This window comes from Podarcis tiliguerta, assembly GCF_965153285.1.
Source record: "Podarcis tiliguerta genome assembly, chromosome: 6".
Taxonomy (NCBI): Eukaryota; Metazoa; Chordata; class Lepidosauria; order Squamata; family Lacertidae; genus Podarcis; species Podarcis tiliguerta.
The window spans coordinates 80,964,062-80,972,243 of record NC_139539.1 but is presented as its reverse complement, the minus strand read 5'-3'; the positions used below and the strand labels follow the sequence as shown (position 1 = coordinate 80,972,243).

The window sequence follows — 8,182 nt, the reverse complement described above, 5'->3', positions numbered from 1 at the left end:
ATCTCCTCCCCATGCTTGATTGCCTCCACTACAAAGCACGTTGAACTTTTGGACATTTACTGGCTCTTTGTATTGGGTTGAGTGGCAGAGCACCTAGGTGTGAGGTGGAGTAACACACGAAGAGAAGAGGGAAGGCAAACAGTGCGAAACCAAAAAGCAGGGAGAAATAACTTTGGCACCAACAGCATGAGGATCTGCTCCACCGCAGTCCTGCTAACTGCAAGCCAGACAGGTCCTGTCTGAGGCTGCCAGTCCTGTCTGTCCACCAGAGGAGGTTCTTCCAAAAGTAGAAGATCACTCCAGTTTGGAGCTTCTAAACAACAGGTCTCTAGAGACTTGTTGTCTCCAGGGAGCTTACAATCTAAATTTTGACAGGTGAAGACCAACTGGGAGGAAATGGAAAGGGTAGAAAGGGTACAAATTAAAGTTTGGGTTTGGGTTTGAAACGAGGCTACGGCAAAGGCTTCAGTGGAAGAGGTGGCATGGAGTTATGGTTTGAGGGAAAGAGTGGAGTGGCACCAGGTGGGTGTTTAGAGAGGCATTGCAATCATAATTCCATCATAATAGGTGGAACGGGCAAAGTACTATAAGAAAAAACAATTGCCATTACATAAAGGCAAAGGCAAAACCACAGGTGTCTATATATAATTCTATTAATTTACGCACTTGAGATTGCAAAGCACAAAATTGACCAGAAAGCTCAGGAACCAAGAAGACCAAAACTTTAGCAAAGAATGGGGGGGGGGGATTATAGTTTATCTTGCCGATGAAAACTTTAGCAGGATTGCAATAATGCTTGTAATGTAGCAAGTATTATGGAGATAATGGAGTGATATAAAAAATGGACTATTGAATAATATGCAGTTGAAAAGGTTAACAATAGGACCCATGGAGGGGGAGGTGGGAAGTCCAGAGATTAGGAGGAATCTACAAATATTATAATTTCAGACTTGTAAAATCAAATAAAATATATATATATATATATTAAAAAAGATTGCAAAGCACTTGCAAACATCTTTGAATATATTAAGGACTTTCTTTCCCCTTCTTTTTCTTCAGCAGGAAGAAATGGCCTGGCTCACACTGCCTTGAGTACGCTAAACCCTGGCTTTGGTCCACGGAAAAGCTGGAAAAGAGCTTGCATAATGTCCCAGGGTACCATATCCCAGGAAATAACCCATATTCAGAGGAGAACATTCATAATTCAGGGTGTGAAAACCTGGCAACTGCAAGAGGCTAACTTTGTGCAACACAAAGATTGCTTGGACAGCCTGGGAGGCTGGTGGGCTTGATGTCAGTGCTATTGTTTTTATCTATCCAGATGCAGATTCAAGAACACAATACGCATCTGCTTTCCCAACCAACAAGGGGAGGGGGCTGATAATGGAAAGAAGACTACTACTTATGTTAAAGAATGGTTCATTGCAGGCAGATAGGAAAATGTGAACAGCCTGTACATGGAGGAAGTGTTCCGGAATCCACAACCTGCAATTGTCCTGCTGAAGGCATTTATTCAAATTCCCTTTGAGAGGCTGTTTTTTTTGCTTTCTTTCATGATGGCTATGCCATTGCCTTCCAAGTTTAGAAAGATCTATTTGGGGGCACAGCCTATGGGTATTTAGGTTGGTCTTTTCAATAAGCAGGGGAAGGACAACGTGTCAACAACAACAACAACAACAAATTTTATTTATACCCTGCCCTCCCCAGCCAAGGCTGGGCTCAGGGCGGCTAACAAGCAATAATAAAAATAAGTTGAATGAGTACAACGTAAAAACAAGCTTAAAATACAACATTAAAACCTTTAAAACATTAAAATGCAGCCTCATCACAGGAGGAGAAAGGAAAAAAAGAAAGAGGGAGAGGGAATCAAATTGACTCCAAGCCAAAGGGCAGGTGGAACAATTCTGTCTTACAGGCCCTGCGGAAAGAAATCAGATCCTGCAGGGCCCTGGTCTCATGAAGCAGAGCGTTCCACCAGGCCGGAGCCAGTGTTAAAAAAGCCCTGGCTCTGGATGAGGCTAATCTAACTTCCTTAGGGCCCGGGACCACTAGGGTGTTGCTATTTAGGGACCTTAAGGTCCTCCGTGGGGCATACCGGAGAGACGGTCCCATAGGTACGAGGGTCCTAGGCTGTGAAGGGCTTTAAAGGTCAAAACCAGCACCTTAAATCTGACTCTGTACTCCACTGGGAGCCAGTGCAGCTGGAAAAGCACTGGGTGAATATGCTCCCATGGCAGAGACCCCGTGAAGAGCCTCGCTGCAGCATTCTGCACCCGCTGGAGTTTCTGGAACAGTTTCAAGGGCAGCCCCGCATAGAGCGAATTACAGTAGTCAAGCCTGGAGCTGACCGTCGCATGGATCACTGTAGCCAGGTCAGGGCGGGAAAGGTAAGGGACCAACTGCTTGATGCGGCGAAGGTGGAAAAATGTCACCTTGGCTGTTGCTGTAACCTGTGCCTCCATGGAAAGGGAGGCGTCAAGGATTACACCCAAACTCTTAACGGAAGGCAATGACACTAATTGGGCCCCCGCAAGAGAAGGGAGTTGGTCCCTCATCCCCATACCATCCTGACCCAGCCAGAGGACCTCTGTCTTTGAAGGATTTGGTTTCAATTGGCTGCCACGAAACCATCTAGCCACAGCTTCCAAGCATCTGGTCAGTGTGTCTGGGGCCGAGTCGGTGTGGCCATCCATCAGCAGATAGAGCTGAGTGTCATCAGCATATTGGTGACAGCCCAGCCCAAAGCTCCAGACAATCTGGGCAAGGGGGCACATAAAGATGTTAAAAAGCATCAGGGAGAGGATTGCACCCTGCGGCACTCCACACACCAAGGAGTGGTGCGACGACAGTGTCCATAAGCAAACAGCCTTCCTTTCAGCATGGCCAGAGAGAAAACATTCCACTGAAGCAAATGGCACTGTGTATGTGAAACATTTAGGCAGCCATAACAAATCATCATACCATTACCACAATTAGACTAGAGACAAATTAGTGTTGCTGATTATCCAGAGAGCTGGATATGGCCTGAAAGAGCATAGCGGTCTGCTGTGTTGCACAAGACACACTCATATATTTATTTCCTAGAATCACAGCATTCAAAGGGATCTACATGAGTCTAACCATCCAGGCAAGACGTGCAATGCAAAATGAAAGTACAGAATTCCTGATGGAAGGCCATCTACCCTCTTCTCAAACACCTCCAGTGAAAGAGACCTCACCAGAGGCTGTCTGATCCACTGTTCCATCGCTCCAACAGTAAGGAGGTTTCTCCTACTGTTTGGCCAAAACCTGCTTCCTTAATATTTCCATCTATAGGTTCTGCCTTCCAAAAGCGGAATGGATGAAGCCATAACCAAAGCAACTTGCATCATATGCTGGAGTAAAAAGGTTTTCACCTGATTCCAAAATGACATCTAACCTGATGCAGGTGGGCATAGGCGAGGAGGCTAATCCATCAACTGGGCACCATGACTGAAAAGGCCATCTGCTGGACATAAACTAACCTAAAATGGCAAAAGGTCAGGTAGAAGAACCTCATGTGATGGCTGCAGAGCTCAGACAGCAGGCTTATGGTGTTCCATCCTGCTGCTGTTTCTGGCAAACAGATTTTGAATGATTTTCAAGTTCACTGAAAACTCGGCAAAAATGCTTTAAGCAGAGATTATAGTAGGAAAGAAAAAATGAGTATATATACCATGGCCAATTTATTTGCTAGATAACTTTAAAACTTGGTCTCTGTGTGTGTGCGAGGGAGGGAGGGTGATTTTACTCTAATCCAGTGGTTCCCAACCTTTATTTGGCCATGACCCACCTAAACACCTGTAAAATCCTGGTGCCCCCCCCAATAACATATAATTCTTATTATTCAAAAAGTGAACTCATATTCATGTGGAGGAAGCCTTAAAGGCCATTAATGTGGTCTAAACAAGCTTCCAAGTTGTCCCCCTTAAAAATCAAATTGCCCCCCTGTGGGGCGTGTGCCCCACGTTAGGAACCATGGCTCTAATCAAATACTTAGGCTACCCATGCACAACAATTAGTGTAATTGACTACTTTGTACATGTGTATCAGAGGAAGCAACCCCCACGGCAGGTTGCCAGGAATGGGTAAGACAAGGAAAAGTCCTTACCATCTGCTTTTTTATTCAATATTTACACTTGGAATGAATGCAGCCTCTTGGAATAATGGCGTTGTCTTGAGTGACTCTCCATCCCCCTTTCCCCCCACTTCCTCATTCATCACCTTCTCCCCTATAGGTGGCACTGAGGGCCCTTTGCTTCTGAGCCCTTTGCTCTACTACTTTCAAGGCTCACCGGATTCTGGGAGAGGGTGTCTGGAATGCTTTCTAAAGACACTGTGTCCATTAGCTGTTGCTCTCCTGGTGCTTCCTCCTCTCCCATTATTTTCCAGCTTTTCCCCTTATCTGCCTCTGAGCTGTGATCTCCCTCAAACCCCTGTTGTAATTCTGAACTGTCTTCTTCTTCTCTGGAAGGGTCAAGCTGGGGAAGCAGTTTCCACCATTCCTCCTCTGCCCAGTCCCTGACAATGTGTGTGGTGTAGTGGTTAAGAGCGATAGACTCGTAATCTGGGGAACCGGGTCCGCGTCTCCGCTCCTCCACATGCAGCTGCTGGGTGACCTTGGGCTAGTCATACTTCTCTGAAGTCTCTCAGCCCCACTCACCTCACAGAGTGTTTGTTGTGGGGGAGGAAGGGAAAGGAGAATGTTAGCCGCTTTGAGACTCCTTAGGGTAGTGATAAAGCAGGATATCAAATCCGAACTCTTCTTCTCTTCTTCATTCATAATTTTATTGAAACAATAACTATTCTGAGAATACCATTAGAGTTGCGTAAGAATTAGGATTGATGTGCGGGTGCTGGGAAGGAGGAAGGGGCAGCGTAAGTTTCAGAATGGGAAATGAGAGAAAGCACAGAGGAGGCTATGGGTCAATGTGCCCAGATGTATTTGTCTCATCGTGCCTTTTTTGCAATCCTCCAATGCTTCTTAGAGCCATGCAAATATATCTAGATGAAATAGTATGGGATACAGACAAGTTATTTCTCACATCTATTGGGAACAACATTAATGTTAACAAAATTGCTTCATTAACTGGAAGCACTTTGCAGGTTGAAACTGCTATATCAGAAGACTAAAGATTTTTGACATTGCAGCTTACTGAAGATATGGAGCAAATGGAATAGGAAAAGATTTAGAAGTATTATGTTCTGCAAATAACCTGATCAGAGTGGGTAGAGAGAAACCAATGAATCAAGCTAAGCATGGATTTTTCTTTCCCCCCTTTTCTAAATGACCTTTCTTAATGGATTTGCAGAAATTCCGATGCAGAGCAGAAATGTGTATATTGTGTCACATCATTCTAAAAGCTGATGTACTGCATTGCAACGATACGAGAAAAAGCAGTAATAAATGGAATCGTGTTTTTTTCAGATGTGTAGCTTGAATATGATAGTTGTTATCTGTATAAATGTACTCTGGTCAGAAGCCTTATGCATTTTCTCAGCATCTGCAAATTCAGCAGACGCCTGATTTCATCACTACGTTTGCATGTACCGAAAAATTCTGTTCTCAACAATGAGACAGAGAGGGAGAGAAAATGAAAATTATGTACATTTAGGAAGCGGGGCATATTTTTAATGCTAACTTGTCAGAAGGAACATAATTACCACTTCCAGTGAGTCATGATCCTTCAGCAAGACACATTTCCATTCCCCATACAAAAATGGAATTTGCAGAGCACCACATCTGAATTTTATGCAGTGGTTGACAATAAAACCTGTTTGGGTTATTGCCATATGAATAAACAAGCTCATGCCGCATGCCATGTAGCTTCTGAAGCATATTGCAGAATCTTACTCCTGAGAGGGAAACTGCTATTAAAAGAGATTGGAAAGATGTGATTCTAGGAATTCTATCAAAAGCACATAATCTTCACTGGATTGCCAGAGCTTGTTCCAGAATGCAAATTCCTAATAATAATAACAATAATGTAGAAAAATGTGCAGAAGGAAATGAGATATGGAAATGTCATCTAAAATATGGAACAGACTACATGGGCTTATACCTCTCATACTTTTATTGATTATTTTAAGCCACCTTTTTATGACATTGAACATGATCCTACCACATCTAAATGCATTTGAGTCTCATTGATTATTTTTTAAAAAATATAAACATTTGCGCGTCGAGGTCCCCATGACACCCCCCCAAAGAAAAACACAATTGACACTTAATTTTTGTTTAAGGTTTTTGGCATAATTTTGGCCACAATTTTATTCAAATTACAGCAACGTGAGTGGTTGCTTAGGCATTGGTAGCACTAACTGAACCCGCCCGGGGACAGCTCTGACATTTGCACCCCCGCGAAGTCAGCAAGGGTAAGTCACCTGGGGAGAGAGACGGGACTGGGAACCATGCCTTACCTCTCCCCATAATGCTCCCAGGGACTTGCGTGGCCCTAGCCCCTTGCCAGAGGGGTTTCAGACAAAAGCATGGGGAGCCCCTGGGTTCCTTTAACGGAAAACCCTTGCAGCAGCAGCAGCAGCATTTTGGAGGGGCAGGCACAGCCAAATCCATACCCCTCCACCAACCAATTCCCAGACCAATGCCTAACCGCAACCTTACAAGTTGTGAAGATTTGCTACGCAGTAGGCAAAAACCAAATGGCACACACTAATCAGCCAAATGGACAAAATTCCTACTGGGCCCCTGCCCCAACAGCAGATGACCCCATGACAGGCATAGCAAGGTCAAGGAAACAGTGTAACATTAGGGAGGGAGGGCGGGTGACCCGAAGCACGCAGCGAAAAGAAGAAGTTCGTCGCTGCGTGCATTGTATTTAACAAATAGGGCTGTCAATCAATAAATGGCATCATATAAATCTCCCCAGTAACAGCCCGCCCCTGCTTAAAGATGGCCAAACTTTTTTGCCCAGCAACAGTGAGGTGTCTTGTCATCCCCAACCGCAACCCGTGCTCTCTATAAGGGAGAACACGCTATGTCTGTCTGTTTGCTTATCTTATCCAGGCTATTTTACGACATGATCCAATCCCATCATTCTCATGAGCCCAATTAATTTCATTGCAAAGCTTCAACCATAAATTTAAATCTCCCGCTGAAATAGTAATCATTTCCATTGGGCATACATTTTGCCTGAGTTGGAACCTCCAAATTCCGTTCATATTTCAATACTGTGAAATCTTCCAGCAATTTCAGATCTGCAAATCCTGCAAATTTCCTTGTCTAAGCTATTGTATTTTCCCTTGAAATGCCTGCAGATGCCACAGCAGGGAGCTCCAAAATAGGCCCATGCATAAGTTCTGTCCAGTGCCCATGCACTGGTCACTGCACCTCGAATTAAAATTACACCTCAAAGACTTCGCAGACAATAACTCCATCAACGGCTCAACTGATTAGTAAACTCAAAGCAAAAATTTGCGGGAAAATGGGATGGTTATAGAAGATATGTTCAAAAATACAATAATAGTTTTTGTTATGTTGTGGGCTACCATAGCAGACGACACAGCGATTTCTCCAAAGCAACTCTTTATTTGTAAGCTGGACAGAACTGAACAGCAAACAGCTCAGCCGGCCTGCTTTTATAGGCAGCCGGCTGTCAACAATGTAGCAACAACAACCCAGGGTTTCCCGCCTAAAATAACTGACGTGGTCCTGAGTGAAAACTACATACACAATACTCCTGGTGGCCAGGGCGAGAACTTCAGTACATAACAGTTTTGACTCCATTCTAGCATTCGAGTGATAAGGGAACTAAAAGGTGGACAACAATTAAGGATTTAATATGTTTTCAGAATGTATTAGAAAAAATTATATAGAAAGGTTTATTGTTTTGTGTACATTCAAATATAAGATAAAATATATGCAAAGGGACTTGACAGGAAGTCAAAGTTGAAGAAAAGATTTTGGAAGATAAAAGGGGGGAAAATATTTACTTTCATTATTATCATTTTGTGTGCGGGCGTGGGTGTCTGCACATATGTGTGTTGAGAGGAAATAAGACGGTAAATAACAAATAACAAACTAAATATCGGTGTATGTAATTTTTATTTCTTAATTATATTTAGTGGTAGTATGGCTGTAATGTTTTTTGTAACATAAAATCATTCAATAAAAATTATTATTATTTTTTTTTTAAAAAAGACAATA

At 43.4% G+C, this 8,182-nt stretch overlaps 1 long non-coding RNA gene across 1 annotated transcript; it reads left to right on the top strand.

Annotated features, from left to right (window-relative positions):
- Positions 1-127: 127 nt before the first annotated feature.
- On the top strand, positions 128-1,194 carry LOC310679765. Its single transcript, XR_014512510.1, has 2 exons — positions 128-324; positions 1,060-1,194. It is a non-coding gene; the product is annotated as an uncharacterized lncRNA (long non-coding RNA).
- Positions 1,195-8,182: the final 6,988 nt, after the last annotated feature.